This window comes from Neofelis nebulosa, chromosome 15, assembly GCF_028018385.1.
Source record: "Neofelis nebulosa isolate mNeoNeb1 chromosome 15, mNeoNeb1.pri, whole genome shotgun sequence".
NCBI classification, from domain to species: Eukaryota; Metazoa; Chordata; class Mammalia; order Carnivora; family Felidae; genus Neofelis; species Neofelis nebulosa.
The window spans coordinates 5,366,331-5,386,817 of record NC_080796.1 but is presented as its reverse complement, the minus strand read 5'-3'; the positions used below and the strand labels follow the sequence as shown (position 1 = coordinate 5,386,817).

General features: G+C 47.7%; 1 long non-coding RNA gene across 2 annotated transcripts in view; it reads right to left on the bottom strand.

Annotated features, from left to right (window-relative positions):
• LOC131495964 (uncharacterized) overlaps positions 1 to 13,951 on the bottom strand; it is a 40,396-nt gene extending 26,445 nt beyond the window's left edge. For both annotated transcript variants that reach the window (XR_009254216.1, XR_009254217.1), the window contains exon 1: positions 13,917 to 13,951. This is a non-coding gene — a long non-coding RNA (uncharacterized LOC131495964). The remainder of the gene's footprint in view (positions 1 to 13,916) is intronic.
• Between the last annotated feature and the right edge of the window lie 6,536 nt (positions 13,952 to 20,487).

Genomic DNA, 20,487 nt, shown 5'->3' with positions numbered 1-20,487 from the left:
TCAAAATCACCCCCTCTTCAGAAAACCCCTTAACTAGCATCACTTAAACTGTAATCACTCTCAGTAGAAAGGGCACTGGATTGGAAACCAGATCTGGCTTCTAAAGATGGTTCTTTTATTCACCGTGTTACCTGGGCAAAATCACTCCATCTTCCTGGGACCAGTTTCCCAACCACAAATGAAGAGAATTTCACTAACAAGCTCAAGACTAATTCCCAACTCTAAGAATTTTTTATACAAAAGAGTTAGCAACAACATTAACTTATTAAAAAACAAAAAAAATTGCTATAAAATTTTTAAATTATTCCAGGCACCCTACATTTAAATACACAACATACAAAAACCACACACACAAAAGAGAGAACTTTCCAATTTCAAAGGTTGATTAAATTGTCCATTTTTTAGTCTTTATTTGACACATGAATGAAGACCCAGGTAATCCCTCAGAGACTACTGGTCTACAAATATAGACACTTCCTTAATGAGTACTCACTATGTAATACTTTATACACCACATATTTTAATGTACCAAAATGTGTTTGTAGTACTGATAGCTGGTCTTATGGGTCAACTTGGTTGGGATACAGCTAAGTTAATCAAACATGAATCTAGGGTTGCAGTTCAAGTATTCTGTAGATGTGACTAATATCTAAATTGACTTCAAATAAAGGAGATTACCCTGGATTGTGTGGGTGGGACTCATGTAAGCAGTTGTAGGCTCTGAGAACAAAAACAGGTTTCTCAGAGAAAAAAGAATTCTGCCTCAAAACTTTAGCACCAACTCCTGCCCGACCTTCCAGCCTGTTAGTGTGCCCTACAAATTCTGGATTTACTACTCCCCACAATTTCACGAGCCAATTCCTTAAAATCAATCTCTTTTAAAACACACACACACATACACCATATTGGCTGTTTCTCTGGAGAAATATATATTAGGGAGAACCCTAATATATACCAAAAGACTCAAACAGGTATTTATTTTTCTTTCTTGCTTGGTTTTTTAATGTTTATTTTTGAGAGAGAGAGACAGAATGGGAGCGGGGAGGGGCAGAGAGAGAGGGAGACAGAGAATCCGAAGCAGGCTCCAGGCTCCGAGCTGTCAGCACAGAGCCCGACGCGGGGATCGAACCCGTGAACCATGAGATCATGCCCTGAGCCATACTCGGACACTCAGTCGACTAAGCCACCCAGGTGCCCCTTTTCTGTCTTTTTTAAGTTAGGGTTAACAGATGTCTGTTTCTTGTAACCTCTTTAAAATATTAAAGCATTTTAATATTTTAAGTGCTCAGAAGGTTATTTTGTTAGTACCTTCTGCACAATGCCAACTTTTCTTTATTAAAATCCATAGGAGGGGAAAGAACAGTGACGTTCCCTACATGGAATTTTTAGGTTCCAGAGCTGATTTCACAAGATTGTGAGATGCAACTTTTTTCTCATTGTCCTGGCTTTGAAGGTATTTCCTAACTACCAGTTCGTATATCACCATTGCGAGGAAATCAACGACCAGCCCACTCCCAAAGCTGAAGAGCCACACGAAATTGGCACAGACCTTGGACTACTTAGTGACATCTGCAAATTCAAGCCGAGAATTCTGCTCCAAGTTTTACTGTCGGTCTGTCTCGTGGCTAGTCTTCAGTGCTACAGGGACACAGAAAAGACTTCAGAATCACTACACACAGAAAACTACTAAAGATCTAAGAATCACATACTTAGTAACATCAATTCACACACTGGTGTCATTCAAAAAACATTCCTGGGGGGCGCCTGGGTGGCGCAGTCGGTTAAGCGTCCGACTTCAGCCAGGTCACGATCTCGCGGTCCGTGAGTTCGAGCCCCGCATCAGGCTCTGGGCTGATGGCTCGGAGCCTGGAGCCTGTTTCCGACTCTGTGTCTCCCTCTCTCTCTGCCCCTCCCCCATTCATGCTCTGTCTCTCTCTGTCCCAAAAATAAATTTAAAAAAAACAAAAACAAAAAAAAAACAAAAAAAAAAAAACATTCCTGATACGTGCTACATCTAGAAACTTTTCCTGTAAAGAGGCCAGCAGTATTCAGGCTTTGCAGGCCAAAACATCTCCACGGCAACTACCTGACTCTGCCACTGTAGCCCCAAAGCAGCCAATGACAATATATAAATGAATGAGCAGAACCGTGTTCTAATAAAACTTTATTTACTACAACAGGACACACTTAGCCTGAGGGGTGCAGTCTCCTGACCCCTGACTTAACTCAGGCAATCACACAGCCAGAAAAAACCCTGAAGACCATATGGTACCATACCCCACTCAATGTCAAGATACCCATAACAATATCCCCAACAAAGAGAGATCTGGTCTCTGTTTAAGTCCCAGTGACCATCCTGCGCAGAACGGTTACCATAATTAGACTCTTCTCCAAGCTGGACAGTGTTCCTCAATGAGGACAGCAAGATTTTTGGACGGGATATTTTCCCATTGTGTACAGCTGTCCAAAGCATCCCTGGTTCCCAAATCTTAAGTGCTAACTACACACACCTACACCCATCACTATGACAACCAAAACCCTCTCCAGCATCTTTCCACAGCCCCTGCGGGGGAGGTGTCAGGATCCACTGAACAGAGGCAGAATACACGGCAAGTCCTACCCAGACGTCCTCATTCTATCTATGGCAGGTATGACTAATAAATCACAATATTCTTTAATACTGACGCTGGACTTTGTCTTTTTTTTTTTTTTTTTTTTTTTTAAGAGAGAGCATGCGCAAGTGGGGCACAGGGACAGAGGAAGAGAGAGAGAATCCCAGCACAAAGCCCGACTCAGGACTCAATCCTACGACCCCAGGGTCATGACCTGAGCCAAAATCAAGAGTCGGACGCTCAACCGACTCAGCCACCCGGGCGTCCCTCTGCGTTTTTAATAACCCACCAGAAATACATGTGGATGCAAAGCATGTCTAAATTACCTAAGCCTCGAGTGTAACACCACGTAACATAAAAATACAAATTATCTTGGGGTGCCTGGGTGGCTCAGTCAGTTACACATCCGACTTCAGCTCAGGTCATGATCTCACAGTCCGTGGGTTCAAGCCCCCCATCAGACTCTGTGCTGACAGCTCAGAGCCTAGAGCCTGCTTCAGATTCTGTGTCTCCCTCTCTCCACTGCTCATGCTCGGTCTCTGTCTCAAAAATAAATAAAAACATTAAAAAAAAATACAAATTATCTTTTTCACACTTTTAATAATCACCAAATTTTCCCAAAATAAAACTGCTTTGAAGCCAAGGCAAGACCATACCTAACTATTCTCTGCATTTTACCAAATTATTCGCCATTTTGGAAAATCACCTCAATGGCAGCACATACGTTAAGTACAACCCACCCGCACAAGTGTGCATTTGTAACCGTCTCATCCACAGTAATTCTAGACACAGACACAAAACGCTGACCATCTGGAATGTATCGAACACACGCGTATTAAAAATATTTTTAATCATTTTTTAATGATTTTATTTTTATTCCTCCTTTATATCATAGTTAGAAATTGTGTTCATTTCTTTGCCATCAGATTTGTAAGTAGTTACAGTATGCCTATGAATTCATTTCAGGATGGTAAAGGAGGAACTGTAAAATACCTGTTATAAAAATAGAGTGTTGGATCTGACAGGTTAAAAATCACTGGTCTAAAGATACCTGTTTAGCCAAATTCCCCTAACACAGACAGCACTCTTGTCCACACTCTGGACACAGATGTAATGCATTTGTTCAAAAGCAGCTGTCACTGGCCCTCCGAAGCCATTTCACAGAAACAGAGATCTCACAACAGAGGGGCAGTTCCCGAGTCCCCTGTCCTCTGTGGTACGACAGATACAAGAAAGGGCTGTGCAAACCAAGTGCGTAGGACGTCTAAACCCTCCAGCACACTGTGTCTGTCTGTGCAACTACTCGCACCTGCTGGTGAAGGCACCCGGCAGTGATTACGTGTCAATGAAAGAACCCAGCCGTCACTGAGGCAACTGCCCTTGTGCACCAGACACAGACTCTCCTAAAGAGCCCATTTTCCACATTAAATTGTGCTACTGGGATCTGTCCCTGGCTTTACACAGGGCAGGCTCTAGAACAGCGTCCACCAGGACACTTACCCACACCCTCTGGTGTGATAACCACGGCCACATGTGGCATCTGGGCACGTGCAGTGAGGTTCCGTGTGGCCACCTGTGACTGGTCACGACTGGACCGGACAGCTCCAGAATATCAGAGCTGGAAAGGGGCCCGGAGGCCACAGATCACAGCCATGTCTAGCTTCAGAAAAGGACTTACCACAGTAGGAATTAAGCAACGGAGGCTGAGAGGGATGTACCTACCCCGTTACCAGAACAGGCCCCTCGCCCGGCCACAGCGCATGAGCAGCATAGCCACTTCTAGAAGCCAGGCATCCTGAGCCACTCCTCTGCCGTCCTGTTGCTGACTCAATAAAAACTCAGTTATTTCATGTCTCCCTCCCCATATGCCATCTAATACATACAGAATTAATCTCACAACTGATAGACTTTCCTCAAATCCAGACTTAGCTATAAGCCACCGTAATGTTAAAAGTATGGAGATAAAAAACTAAGATTTGAACTAAAGCTTAAAAACGCTGTCTATGAGAGATTACTAGTTTGGGATTTGAAGGTTTCACATTGACTAAAAATGAAAATAATCTCTACATACAATCTATGTCGATCTCCACATAACCCATAGCTACAACTGTATATCTCGATTACAATAATGGACTGAGGCCACTGGCAAGTGTAGTTTCCAAGAACATTTATTATCATTTCCCTCTATAAATCTTTTCTTAAAATCTTTTTTACAGCTCATGGCAGCTGGGTAAGAGTTCATACATAGTTGAAAGATGAACTTCAAGCAAAATCATTAACATAAGAAATGGCAGGTCCCAGAGGCTTTCTTTGAATCAAGGTTTCAACTATTCTAGGTTTAAGTGGTAACATCCAGTCTGGAGGGGTAGGAGAGAGCCAGGTGCCTAGGAACACAATTCCAGCAATTGGTTTTCTCTATTCTTTGGAGACATGCGTGTGAAAGTGAGTGGTAGGGAGCGGAAAATCCGACACAACTCTGGGTTGGCCTATAAGTAATTCTAGGGTCTTCCAGGGAATAAGGGTACCAGATCCAGAGAACTATCACTTGTCACACTTCTCCACGGAAAACCTGGTATAAAATTACCCGTAGGTGATCTGCCGCAAAGCCTCACAAGGAGCATTAGCTACTTAGCTATAATGAAAGCCAGCCCTGACTCAACCAAGCTTTAAGGGATAAGCATTATAAACATAAAAGCTGAAAAGGATAAGTGTGTTAGAAAACGGAACAAAAACAGATCACTACAAGCTGAAATGCTGAGCTTCTGAAGCCCAGCCAGGATCAAAGTTAACAGGAATAAACGTAAAGTCTTGTAGATGAGTTCAAAAACCAGCTGTACAGGTAGAGAGAGCAGATTAACAGATTTCCCATATAATTTTGGGAGCTGTGGTTTACCAAATGCTTAATATAAGAGCTAGATGCGTCTGCTTAAATGTGAATGTAATTTTAAACCTCAATAGTATTGAATGTGCAATAATATGACAGTAGGTGTCCACCCTACAGGAAGGAAAAGCCCCCATATTTGCTGCCTTGATCAGACATCTAAAATAGTGTGGACAGGGGCGCCTGGGTGGCTTGGTCGGTTGAGTGTCTGACTTCGGCTCAGGTCACGATCTCACGGTCCGTGAGTTCGAGCCCCGCGTCGGGCTCTGTGCTGACAGCTCAGAGCCTGGAGCCTGCTTCTGATTCTGTGTCTCCCTCTCTCTCTGCTCCTCCCCTGTTCATGCTCTGTCTCTCTCTGTCTCAAAAAAATAAATAAACGTAAAAAAAAATTTTTAAAAATAAATTAAAGAAAATAAATAAATAAAAACCACAACAGGCAATTTGGACCTGTTACAAGGAAAAGAATAACCCAACAATGAACCAAGGCTACACCAGAAAGTGAACACCTTGTTACTCTAAGTATTCCTGCAAGGGCCATAGATACTCTGGGAAGGAAAGGGTTATGAGAGTATCCAGATCAGGCAGAAGACTGCATTACATGAGTGCTACAGGTTCACGCTAATCCCTCGATGATAGGACTTTGATTGCAGAAGAGAACAATTAAGCTGAGTCAGCAACTTATTTCCCCGGAGACAAGTTAGTTTGGTGACAAGGGAGAAGAAATGAGAAAGCCAAAGGGGCTCCAAGATACATTTAAAAATACCTGATGTATAAGGGCCCAAGAGTTGAGACGCAATTGAACGGGTGAGTCCACATAAAGACCTGGGATCGCACCCCAGGTCCAGCACCTCATTCCAGAAGACATCACCGGGCTGGTCACCTAACCTTCCTGAAGCTCAGGGTTTCTGTCCCTGACATTCAATCCTGCCTCAGGACCAAATGACGATATAAGAAAAGCACTCTGTAAATATTTATACAAAAATTACCAGTTATTATTCTACATCAGTCAGACTCTTCTAAGCTTTGCTCACCCCCTTAAAAAAGGGTTATGAAAAACCTAGACTCTTTTTTTTTTTTTTTTTTTTTTTTTTTTTTTTTAATTTTTTTTTCAACGTTTTTTATTTATTTTTGGGACAGAGAGAGACAGAGCATGAACGGGGGAGGGGCAGAGAGAGAGGGAGACACAGAATCGGAAACAGGCTCCAGGCTCCGAGCCATCAGCCCAGAGCCTGACGCGGGGCTCGAACTCACGGACCGCGAGATCGTGACCTGGCTGAAGTCGGACGCTTAACCGACTGCGCCACCCAGGCGCCCCGAAAAACCTAGACTCTTGAAACATCAACCAACATAAAGCTGAGTGAACAGACCAGGGAGGAAGTCCTTTTCAAGCAGGGATCCTAAACGGAAAGTACAGGGATCCTAAAAGTACAAAGACAGTCTTACCCGAGGGGTTAACAAGGCATTTATTACAGAACAGGTTAAGTGTTCCTAAAAAGGATGCTGTTCTGCTTTTTTTGATAACTAAGGACTACAGATTAAGCGTTGACTTCATAAAGGCCCTTGGAAATGTTGGCCGGATACCTTGCTTACACAGTTCTCAGCGGTAAAGAAGGTCACTTCCTGGCAGGTGCAGGAACCTCAGGATATCTTGGGGACCTTGTGAAGAGGAATTCACCCAGTTCCACAGGTATTGCAGGCCTGTCTGATGGCAAGTATTTGGCTTGGCTTCTGGCCTGGAGAGGCTACTAAAAGTTCAATCTGGAGTTTCCTTATAAAAGGTTCCAGGAAAGCAAACTTTTAACAGATCCTCAGGATCAATCGCTATTCTTGCTGAGCTTATGTAAATAATTAGGCCAGGTTTCTTAAGACGTGACTTGTTCTACAAATGCATTGGTCTTGATTTGGCCATCTCTGGAAAAGAGGGTTTTTAGAGGGAAAAACTATGTTTCAACAGCGCACAGTTATGGATGTTAAATTCTAGCTCCGACTGCCTTTAAATGTTTGTTGTTTGCCTAACCTACACAACTTGAGGTAAACTTCAGAAAAATTGTCACAGTACTTCATGTACAGACAATCTTCTGTGGGGATAATAATAAGACCCCGTGGGCATATGATTATTTAAACAACTAGAAAATGGGATGGATTCCCCCCAACCATTGCATGCCAAGACTATTCTCACTGTAGACCCATCAACAGATAAAGACTTTCGTGCTTTATTATGTACTTGGGGCCTGGTTAATTCATCAATCTCTAAGTATGCAAACCATATCCTCCCTAAACCTGGTCTGACGGTTACCAGAAACCCACCCCTTTCCAAGACTTGGAGGTGGACTTGACAGATATAAAACCAAGCAAAGGATTCAGGTACCTCCTCGTAATAATCTGCGCGTACTGAGGATGGGTCAAGGCCTTCCCGACCAGGACGGCGCGAAGTCGTGAGGTGGCCAAAGCTCTTCTACGTGAAATGATGCCTCGGTTTGGTCTGCCCTTAACCATACACAGTGACAACGGGCCTGCATTTGTGGCGGACACTATACAAACCCTGACCAGGTCCCTCAACATTACCTGGAAACTGCAACACGCATCTTAGCCGTCCGAGAGTACCAACCCCTAGAGCTAAGGGGTGATGCCTACTAAAAAAGATGTTTTTAAAACAGCATCCAAGGGGGGAATGTTGGGAAAATTAAGTAAAGTTCTGCACCATAAGAGGACGGGACTAACAGGACTCTAGTTCCTAGCTTAGACACTCCTCTTCCGGGTTCTTCCTCCTGCCCTGCTTGCCTTGGGCGCCAAATTACTACTAGTGAGGAATGCGGAAGTAACGCACGATAAACTGTCCCCCATGTGGTGCTCAGGGCTCAGATCTCTGGAGAAGGATCTCCTCTGAGCCGGCAGGTGTGAAAGAAAACTCCGATCCGCCAAGAGAAAAAAAAAAAAAAAAAAAAAGAGGTGACTTGAATGGACGCAAGCTGACCGGCTTATTCTGAGATCAAATGAAAACGTGTTAAGTCACAAGCACAGGCTGACACAGGCATTACAACCCCTGTCAGGATGATAAGAGCCTGCAGAGGCTACAGAGGTCTGGAAGTTGAAGCCCACCTGTCGTGGCTGGTCAACATTCACCATGCTCCAAGGAGTGCCGTCAGAGTATCTCCCAAGGTACTTTCCAGCTGGAGCACCGAGCAAACTGGAACCAGTAACTGTTTGTCAGGAAAGAAAGACCAAGTCAATAGTCACTGCCTAGGTCTGAAATGTTCGGTGTTGACTCCGATACTTCTTACCTGTGTGGTCACTAGTTCTTGTGGGAAAGTCTAGAACCTGACAATGCATCACTTCCCGGGTCGGCCCTATCATCTCCGCTTTAACTAAGACGAGGTCACTCGTACGCGGTGCTTGGTCTTCTTGTATGCGCAGTGTTCCCGTCAATGTCCACGAAAAATACCAATGCTAAAATAAACCTCAATGTTTGTTTCTTTATTCACATTTCAATCCTTCCCTCAAGCCTCTCCACGATTCCCAGTGACCACGTAAACTTTCCAACTTCAAGAGCCTTTGCCAGGTCGTTCTCTCGCAGGCAGGTGGGAGCGGCAGGAGGAATTTCTCTCTCTACGCCCCGCAGGCAATAAAGGAGAGCACTGTCTGTATTTTAAAACAATGATAAAGCCAACTACGTCCTTCTTCTTTTTATTACCACCAAGCACTGATAACTGTAAACAACGTGCAGTTGTTACAACGTGCAGGTGTAAACCACTGCAGAAAGCCCCCACCATCACCTCCTAACATCCCCTCCCCCCCCCCATCTCCTACTGGACAGTTTCTTTTCATGAGGATCTCAAACTAAAACAAACCAACAAACAAAACTCATAACAAGAACAAAGACTAATGACAATCAGTGTATTTTCTGTAGTATTTGCAACTGTATCACTTCAAAGAATGGTTCCTGTAGAATTTAATGTGATGCCTCGCTCCAAGCAAAAGTAAGTGTAGTCCAGTTATATAATCCAATCATGATTTAGTATTTAAACTGTTTTTCAAACAATAACAACGTAAACAAATGGTTCACAGCCATAACTGCATGTCAGGAGGGCAAAAAATTTGCCAAGATTTATGGGATCAAGGTCAGCAGAACGAACTAGGCTATACCGACAGCCCTTTTGGCTGAGGCCAACGTCATCTCAGTCACTGAGAGAAAAGGTCTCACTCAGCAGCACAGAAAGGGCAGAAAGTCCTACTAAAAGAAGAGGCTGATGATGCCTCAGCTAATCTTGGTGACAGCCAGCATGCGTCACAGGCCCTGCAGCTGGACAGTAGGTCTGCAGATCAACACTGTCCTTTCATCAATACCATCAAACGGCAGGGGGTGCCCTTGTAATGGGGTATACGGGTAACAGAGAGCAGACTATGTAATTATAAAGTTGACAGTCAGGGAGCACAGAGCCCAAAATCCCAATATAGCAAATTACTGCACATATTACAAACAGGTGACTATGGAAAGCAATGTGTAAATACGTGAAAATAAAAACAGCCCGGGCCATCACTGTCTTAGTAGTTCTCCCGTCGCACAGCTACGCATTTTGCCATCGCAGAAACAAAAATAAGTAATAAATCTGTTAAGAATAACTAGTAATTTGCCCAGCCCTGTTAAAATTTCCACTATTGGTTAAAGTGTAAAATGTATCACAATCCTACAGAACAACACTTGGGTTCATCTACAGAAAACTTAAAATTTTACTCAACGATTAGAACAAAGAAAAATCCCAGAGATTATCCAGAACACACAGCAATCCAATTTCAAATATATCATTCAGACATATAACTAGACAGTTGCCAGAGAGGGCGGGCTCTTGTGTTTCAAAAACAAGCACTTCCTCAACCGCAAACTAAAGTCTAAAGACCTGCATACTTTCCCAACTGTTTTATCTCCCAAAAACCAAGCGAAGGGGGAGGAATACATTTCTTAAACCAAGATTTTATGGACAATTCGGAACAAGCCTTATCAGAAAAGGAACACTGTCTAACTTAAAGAAACAGATTAAATGAAGATATACAGAGAAATCCACACAGCAATCAACACAATAACTATAAAGATCAGGCCATTTTACCATTTTCTAGTTGAGAAATTACCCACTATACTTAATTACATGTTGAAGCACTGTTTATTTCTAGACACTGCTCTCCACCTGTAAATATCAGCTATGTCCCTAAATATAAGGAGATTACACCCAACTCAAGTACAAATTTTCAAGTCCATCAAGAGTTCATAAGCGAGGGGCGCCTGGGTGGCGCAGTCGGTTAAGCATCCGACTTCAGCCAGGTCACGATCTCGCGGTCCGTGAGTTCGAGCCCCGCGTCAGGCTCTGGGCTGATGGCTCGGAGCCTGGAGCCTGTTTCCGATTCTGTGTCTCCCTCTCTCTCTGCCCCTCCCCCGTTCATGCTCTGTCTCTCTCTGTCCCAAAAATAAATAAAAAACGTTGAAAAAAAATTTTTTAAAAAAAAAAAGAGTTCATAAGCGTTACTAACACTGTGATCTGAGATCTGGACGAGGTAGATCTTAAGACGGCTAGGTACTGGTCACTATGTGTCATCAGCTTCATTGTGACCATCATGTCACAATGTACATCAAAATGTGTACCACACGGTGCGCCTAGAATACACACAGTTCTTGTCTGTCAATTACACCTGATAAAGCCGGGGGGCGGGGGGGGGGGGGGAGGGGGTGAGGGATTTACAAGTCAGCCAATACACTGAGGCACCAACAAACACAGAACATTCTAGTTCACTTAGTGCAAGTCAGACCACAGAACCTGGTATCCGGGCAACCTGCACCGACGCAGTCTAGCACCCAAGAGGAGGAAGGCTCTAGGCAGCTGTCCCCTCCAACAGTGACAGTGCGAGGACTGCCCTGCTGGGTGCCCAGTTTGTGGCAAAACCCAATTCGCCTTTTCAGGTCGGAGTCTCTAATTATACCTAAGTGAGAGGCTGTACGATGTCCTTAGGAAGCGCAGCCAATAAAAATCACATGCAGTGTAGACAATGAGGAGAATACTCAGCATGAGCTGCAGTAATGACAAAATAAGCCGACAAGCCCCTCCCTGGCCACTAGAGACACCACCTGTGTTTACTGTGAGTGAGACACCATGGTTCCGGGAACACTCAACACAGTCTGTGGCCTTGTGGTAGCCAACCCTAGGGACTGGGTGTAATCGGCTGCACCCGCACCTAGACTGTCCTCACTGGGTAAACCGAGTCACCAACCCGAACCCTAGGGTCTGGTGTAATCCACTCCACCACCATCTGGATGGTCCTCACTGGGTAAACCAAGTCACTAACCCGGACCCTAGGGACTGGGTGTAATCCACTCCACCCGCATCTGGAGGGTCCTCACTAGGTAAACCGAGTCACTAACCCGAACCCTAGGGTCTGGGTGTAATCCACTCCACCCACATCTGGAGGGTCCTCGCTGGGTAAACTGAGTCACTAACCCGAACCCTAGGGACTGGGTGTAATCGGCTGCACCCACACCTAGATTGTTCTCATTGGGTAAACCGAGTCACTAACCCAAACCCTAGGGACTGGGTATAACTGGCTGCACCCACACCTAGACTGTCCTCACTGGGTAAACTGAGTCACTAAACCCATATCCTAGGGACTGGGTATAGTCCACTGCACCCACACCTAGACTGTCCTCACTGGGTAAACTGAGTCACTAAACCCATATCCTAGGGACTGGGTGTAATCCACTCCACCAGCATCTGGAGGGTCTTCACTGGGTAAACTGAGTCACTAACCCGAACCCTAGGGACTGGGTGTAATCCACTCCACCCACATCTGGAGGGTCCTCACTGGGTAAACCGAGTCACTAACCCGAACCCTAGGGACTGGGTGTAATCGGCTGCACCCGCACCTGGAGCGTCCTCACTGAGTAAACGGAGTCACTAACCCGTATCCTAGGGACTGGGTGTAATCCGCTAAAACCGCACCTAGACTGTCCTCACTGGGTAAACCGAGTCACTAACCCGGATCCTAGGGACTGGGTGTAATCGGCTGCACCCACACCTAGACTGTCCTCACTGGATAAACCGAGTCACTAACCCGAACCCTGGGGACTGGGTGTAATCCACTCCACCCACATCTGGAGGGTCCTCACTGGGTAAACCGAGTCACTAACCCGAACCCTAGGGACTGGGTGTAATCGGCTGCACCCGCACCTGGAGCGTCCTCACTGAGTAAACGGAGTCACTAACCCGTATCCTAGGGACTGGGTGTAATCCGCTAAAACCGCACCTAGACTGTCCTCACTGGGTAAACCGAGTCACTAACCCGGATCCTAGGGACTGGGTGTAATCGGCTGCACCCACACCTAGACTGTCCTCACTGGATAAACCGAGTCACTAACCCGAACCCTAGGGACTGGGTGTAATCCACTCCACCCACATCTGGAGGGTCCTCACTGGGTAAACCGAGTCACTAACCCGAACCCTAGGGACTGGGTGTAATCGGCTGCACCCGCACCTGGAGCGTCCTCACTGAGTAAACGGAGTCACTAACCCGTATCCTAGGGACTGGGTGTAATCCGCTAAAACCGCACCTAGACTGTCCTCACTGGGTAAACCGAGTCACTAACCCGGATCCTAGGGACTGGGTGTAATCGGCTGCACCCACACCTAGACTGTCCTCACTGGATAAACCGAGTCACTAACCCGAACCCTGGGGACTGGGTGTAATCCACTCCACCCACATCTGGAGGGTCCTCACTGGGTAAACCGAGTCACTAACCCGAACCCTAGGGACTGGGTGTAATCGGCTGCACCCGCACCTGGAGCGTCCTCACTGAGTAAACGGAGTCACTAACCCGTATCCTAGGGACTGGGTGTAATCCGCTAAAACCGCACCTAGACTGTCCTCACTGGGTAAACCGAGTCACTAACGCACAGGGGCTCCAGTACAAGCGCAGGCACAGCTCCCTGCGACCCTCTCCGCAGCTCCAAGCGTGCTGACGAGGTCGCTCGGGGCAGTGGAAGCAGCACAAGCTAAACTCTGGCGCCACGGAGGGTTCCAGAACGAGAACTGCGGTCAGCCTGACAGCAGTAGGTCCGCGGGCGCCTGCTGGCTCAGTCGGGGGCGTGGGCGACTGTACGTGGGGCCTGGGGTCCGAGCCCCCGACCGGAGGAAGGGCTGCTAAATTCCTGTGACAAAGAAGTGCAGCCCGAAGGGGACTCGGCTGAAGGGAGACCTCGAGTGTCCCCGGAGCGTCCGATGTCCCTCCAACCCACACACACGTCCGGAAGCCAGCACGGACCCGCGGCGAGGCTACGCGGCTGGGCCCCCCGCCCCTCACGGCACCCCTCCCGCGGCCCCGACCATGCTCGGTCGCCCTCCGCCCGCGCGGGGCGCCCAGGTCCCCCCGGCCCCCCCGGCCCTACCCGGTCTCCCCGTCGCGCGGCGGCGGCGGCGGCGGCGGCGGCGGCGGCGGCGGCGGCGTGGCCAAGACGCGTCCACTGAGGAGACCGGCGTCCGGGACGCTCCGGCCCCAACGCGGACCCTGAGCCGGCTTCCGCCTGGCGCCGGAAGGCGTTCGCGCGCGGGACCGGAAGTCCCGCCCCCAGGCCGCGGGCAGGGGCGCGGGGTCCTCGGGGCCGCCGGCCGGTGGGCTGGTGGCGGCGGTGGGGCCCCGCGGGGCCCAGACGCGGAGCTCCGCTTTGCGGGGTGGAAGGTGACGCGGGCGGGCGGGCGGGGAGAGGGACCGGCGCTGCGGGACGGGAGGCGCAAGTCCCTCCCACCCCCCCTTCTCGGAGAGACGGTCGGGAGCGACGAGCGCGCGCTGGAGCTCGGAGGAGGCGGGAGGGCCTGCGGGAGAGAGGGGCGTCGGAGAGAGCCCGGCCGCACGGGGGAGCCGGGGGGCTGCATCGGGGACGCCAAAACAGTGATCAAGGCCTTTAAGGGGGGACCAGCAGGGCTCTTACCCCTCATATCACCGCATTGGGCGGATCGCCCCAACCAACCGAAATGCCCGCTGGAACTACTGAGCCCTTAGAATGGTAATGAGGCTTCGTTACCAGCCACAGGGATGAGGACGGTTACCTCTATGGCTGTTTTGCTTGCTGCTTGTGTTTAATGAATACTTTCTTGCGCGCCAAGTCCCCCCTTTCCTCTTTAGGAAGAAAAGGTATGACAATTTTTTTCTCTCGCTCTGGGGTTATGTTGTGAGAGGTACAGATAGGATTGTCAACAGCAGAGAAGGAAGAATGGACAACATGTAGACAGTCTGTGCCTGCAGGGCACGACATCAGCCCTGCACCCAGTAGAAGGGTACAGCTTCCCGCTTGCCCACGTTGGGGAGGTTAGCAGTCGCTTTGTGGTGGTGCGTGACATCACCAAATCATGTAGTGGAGAGGTGTGGCCTTGAGAGACTGGGAAGAGCGTGTGTGCGCGCCTGTGTTTGTGTGTGTACACACATGCGTGCACCACCCCCCCCCATCAAGAAGTAGAATGTAACAGGCACTCCGCGAAATGTCATGAAATGTTTCCATATAGCTCACCACAATTCTTTGCTTGTGGTAGAGATGCCCCTAATAAATAGAGAGGTCCCCTCAAAGGACCATATACCATGTACAAGTGACCATGTTCTTAGGTGACCAAGTGTCCTGGTTTGCCCAGGACTGAGGGGGATCCCAGGACACTAGAATTTTGGCACTTAAAACACTGGGATGATGGGGCGCCTGGGTGGCGCAGTCGGTTAAGCGTCCGACTTCAGCCAGGTCACGATCTCGCGGTCCGTGAGTTCGAGCCCCGCGTCAGGCTCTGGGCTGATGGCTCGGAGCCTGGAGCCTGTTTCCGATTCTGTGTCTCCCTCTCTCTCTGCCCCTCCCCCATTCATGCTCTGTCTCTCTCTGTCCCAAAAATAAATAAAAAACGTTGAAAAAAAAATTAAAAAAAAAAAAAAAACACTGGGATGGTCCTAGGAAAAGTGGGACAGGTTGGTCATGTCCCTGTAAAACAGATGAGTCCAGAAATGGACACATCCTAAACCAGGCCCTTCATGGTCTTCCCGCACCTCCAGGAATTTAACATATGGCACAGGAAAACACAGAAGGTAGCCCTTAGAACAGTCACATAAATGGCTGTACCCTAAAGAAAAGGTCTGTTAACACCGTTTGCTGAGGACCAGGACCTGCCCTGCCTCCTTTGATTACAGGTGATAATCCCTGTGTATTTCCAAAACATTCTTTTGCTTGACGAGCCAGGGAAGGCTTCTGCTTGCAACCGAAGTAAGCTTGAGGAGTGTATGCATAGCACGTCCTTGTTCAAGGGCATCTGCTCCCAGAGCCCCTGCTGAGTGGGCACTGAGCCACGTGCTCCATACTCACTGGCATAGCAAACTGAAGTCGATCTGTCTCAAACCCAAACAGCTGAGAGTCTCTGCAGCATGGGTTTTGGTCACCAGTGGAGCTGCAGTTGGTCTCTTTCATGTTGAGATAGAAATGCCCTGTAAACCTGGAATTAGGTTCTAGGCATGAGCAGGGTGTTGGAGCTGGTGGAACAAAAGCAGGAGATACTAGAGGAAAGAGGGGAGAAGGGAAGACCGAGTTATCGGAGCGGTGTTCCATCTTTGTGCCCAGCTTTCCAGCATTGGATTTCCAGTCCCTTGTGAGGTCCAGCTCAACTTCCTGTCCTTAAATTCTGAAAATTCTGTGTCCTTCCGGTAAAGTCCCCGTGTTACTCGGGTTAGTTGTAGTCGGTTCCTGTTCCCAGTGAAACGACACCACTCCCTAAGACACTAGTCCCCTGCTCACTCTACAGCATCCATCTCTTGTCACCAGAGCTCTGGAGTCAGCATGTCCTTCCAGGCCAAGGACAGGAGGGCCACTGCTGCCTGGTCCCATCAGGAAAACTGCCTCAGTTATTATGGGACTGGCGGGTGGGGCAAATTGTATAATCAGCATATAAATCTGGAAGGAGACTTGGGAAATGGCCTATTCCAAATTCCTTGTTACGCACAGGGGAGGAAGAGAGTCCACCTGGATGGAGTTCAGTGGTCCCAGAGACAGGACTATTGATCTCCCTCCCAGTGGGCTCCCCAATTTTTCTGGTGTGGAGGGAGTGCGGTACCCCCCCAGACCCCTGTGAGGCCCCCTAGTGTGCTGCTGAGCTCCCTCCCACCCGCCACCTGGCCTTCGGCATCAGCCTTTGCAAAATCATGACCGCTGTGTAGTTGTATTCAGACCTGGGAGAAAACGTTTTAAGGAAAAATACTTTTTGTTCCCTCCTTACTCACCACCTGGCTCTGACAGATAAGTGGGTTAATTAGCAGAGCTAATAAGGTTAGTTTAAAAGTTTACTTACACTTTCTACACTCCCATTCATACCTGGGTGTTTTCCTTATGCTTATTTGTTCATAAACATAAAAATTTGTTCGTAAACAACCAGCATCACCAAGGGCCACGGCAGCCGCAGGTCCGCAAGTGTGCCTTCCACCGTTTGGACACACACTAATGTAGTCACGTGGCACAGTGAACCAGTCTACTTGGAGGCAGTCACGGCAGCATGTTCCTTGGAACGCTAACCACTTAGTGTAGAGTTATATTAATTAAAGATTATGTACTGAGTGGTAGTTAAGGTCAGCCAGGGCTCTCCAGTTAATAATTCCCAACTGCTGCAAGGCCCCGTATGCAAGGTGCTTTTGTGAAGATCCCAATCTCCTATGATCCAACAGTATCACTGAACGTGAAAGATGACTCCTAACTACGTTTAAGGTGGTGCTTTCTTCCTAAAAGGGTAGCTGCCCCAGAAATGTTTCAGGTTACCCAGAATACTTAAAAATGTAACTTTTGGTATTCTGGTCTAATTCGTTATTGTGGTAAAATATATAAAACATAAAATTTGCCATTTTGGCTACGTCCAAACGCACACTGCGGTGCGTATACCCATCACTCCCGTCCCTCCCCAGAACTTTCTCATCTCCCCAGGCTGAAACTCAACACCCGTGAAAACAGCATCTCTCCATTTCCCCCACCTCCCCTAAATCCACTTTCAGGGTAGGTTTGTCCGTGTTGCATCCCATGGAAATATGTTCAACATGGGTTCATATCCTCTGCAAGTAAACACTTGCGAGTAGAAATAACATAGGGTTTGTTCACCTCTTTTCTCTTGTGGAATTCAAATGAAATGTGATTTCCACAGGGACACGTCGTATAATAATCAGATACTTCTATTTCAGACCTCTTTAAGGCCTACACCAGTGAAGTTCCACCTGTAAAACAACAGGGAAATTTGGCGTGGTACTCCTTAACTGAACAGTTTGTGTGGGTGTGTTCTGAAGGGCTTGTATACAAGTTCGTAACTGCAAATGCCAAACCTTGTTTGTCTTTCTGCAAAACCAGCGAGCAATCCACACACCTGATTGGTGCGCGAGCCTCCCCGTGTTTTCCTCCTAACATCACCGCTAAGCAGAAATGCTCAAGCCAGAGAAAGCTTCACCTGCTAAACCTCAACAGGGGCCAGAAAGCAAGCCTTTCCTCTTGAATACAGGTTTCATTCAAGGATGGGTAACTGAAATAGACACACAGCACTGCTCCCGACTTGCAAATCTAACCACCAGGTAGACAATAAAATGAATTTTCAGCTCTGAGTCTTGGTGATACAAACTTAATTTCCTATGAAGAAATTAACTACAGGCTGGGAAGGTCAAGGCAAAACTTAACTTGTAAAAACAGTGGATGTAAGCCTTAAAGAGAAGGAATACACCTTCTCTGTAACAGGATCCTCATTAGTTAGTAAGAAGTCACTTCCTGTGCAGTTAGCACACTCTTAAAAACATTTGAAATCAAGCACTGTACAGGGTGGTTATATCTGCCTTGAGTAGGCGTGGCAGAAGCCTAGAGTTTTTGCTGATTCTCCTGTGTTTCTATCCTGAGACAGACCACATTGCAAATATTGAGTTGCCAGATAAAACGCAGGCTGCCCAGTAAACTTGGAATGTCCTATTATTTTCAGTACAAATAAGGTAGGGAAGCTGAACGACGGGCTCCATCTGTTTCTCTGCGAGGTCCCACTTACTCATGCGCCATATTTCACCTTGTATCTGAGTAAACCGAAAAAGCTATGTTCCCACCCCAAGGCGGGGAGTAAGAACTTCATCGTTCTCTGTGTTTCGTCCTAGGCCCCCGACACCTGATAATGTAAGAGACGGGCCCCCAAGCCTGTTCCAGCTCTGTGTCTGTCAAACTCGGCTGACACTGGCATCAGTACCCCCCCCCGCCCCCCGGCTTCAGTGATTTATGTTACAACACCTGCTGTTCACCTGCCACTTGCTTTCAATTGGACCCCACCCTGGATTCCTGAAAGAACATTTACCCTGGACCCCTTTCCAGTATAAACCCCCAACCCCAAGTGGTGGGGAGACTCCCTTCCATCTGAGTCTCCCAGACGCTCTGCCTACTATACTCACACCACTTGGCGTTATTCGGTAGATTCTGCCCTCATTGCCTCCTGGCTGGCATCTGATTTCCATCCCGCATGCAGCCACAGACCCTCTTGGCTGGTCCTGTGGGGTCCCCTCTGGGTCCTGGGACCTGGCCCACCTAAATCAAGAGTACATCCCAAACATTGCATGGGACGTAGTTCTAGTAAGAAAGTATTTACTGTTGATCTGAAGTTCAAATTTAACTGAGCATCCTGTATTTTTATTTACTAAATCTGGCAACCCCATTGCACATAAGCAACATTCCGTAAACCTTTCTAAAAGAAAGGTTCCTTAAATACAGCAATACAACTTTTTCCTCCTACAGAAGTATGCATAGAACTTTGGGCTATCAATATACTGTGTCGACACTATGCGTCTTTGTACACTTTCCTTGACGTGTTACGATGAGAAACAGAAACAGAAAGCAAGACCACAGATGTGCGAAGGGTTTTGTTAAAAATTAAATGGAGGGGCGCCTGGGGGGCTCAGCCGGTTGAGCGTCCGACTTCAGCTCAGGTCATGATCTCACCATTCATGGATTCGAGCCCCGTGTCGGGCTCTGTGCTGACAGCTCAGAGCCCGGAGCCTGCTTCGGATTCTGTGTCTCCCTCTCTCTCTCTGCCCCTCCCCTGCTCACGCTCTGTCTCTGTCTCAAAAATAAATGAAAACATTTAAAAAAATTAAATGGACAGTGCTTAGGACTGAATCAGAGAGGCTGAGATGATGTCCACATGGTTGTAGGGAATAACTTACAGGTGCAGGGGTCTGGGATTTTACCTGAGAACAAAGCAGGAGGTGCCGTTGAGCCACACTGCTCGCTTCACCGCAGGTACTTTCAAAGTACTTTTCTGTAGTGGGCTGTTGTTTCTTTTCTTTTCTTTTCTTTGAGTCGTGTTCTGTATCTTTTACTCTTTTTTCCTCGTGGCAGTCCGGTAGAATTTTCATATTAGCGGAGTGTGGCCCAAAGAATGTTGGAAGGATCTCTGGCAAACGGAACACTGGCTCTGCATTTACAAAGAGGGGTGGCCTCTGCCGAGCCCTCCCCTTTCACACCTTCTTCATCGTTCGCTCCAACAAACCCAAGCGCGCACGGTTTATGAGACCGTGCCGCTGGCCTGGCCAGAAACCTGTGTACCTACAATGTCCAAGGCCTCGATGTGGAGTCGCTGGCAGGTGTCCTGTCCCCAGCCCTGATCCGCTTTGGCACCTGGGCTCACCTTGTAGATACTGTTTGCGACACACCTCCTGCATTTTCTTCCTGCGGCTGCTCCTTCCTACATGGGAGAGCGATCAGGTATCTCGACAGACACAGCACTTTCCTTATGAGTCTTTTCTTACTAGTTTTATTAGCCTTTTGCCCCACACAACCTTCTTATTCTTCCTCAGCTAAGCATCCCCTCATTCCCGTGTTCGTTCAACAGCTATCCGGATGGCATCGACTGCTCTCGGCCCGTGGGGAAACAAGAGACAACAATTCCCACCCAGGAGGATTATGTGTTCCAAAGAGGCGGGGGGGGGGGGGCGCCCAAAAA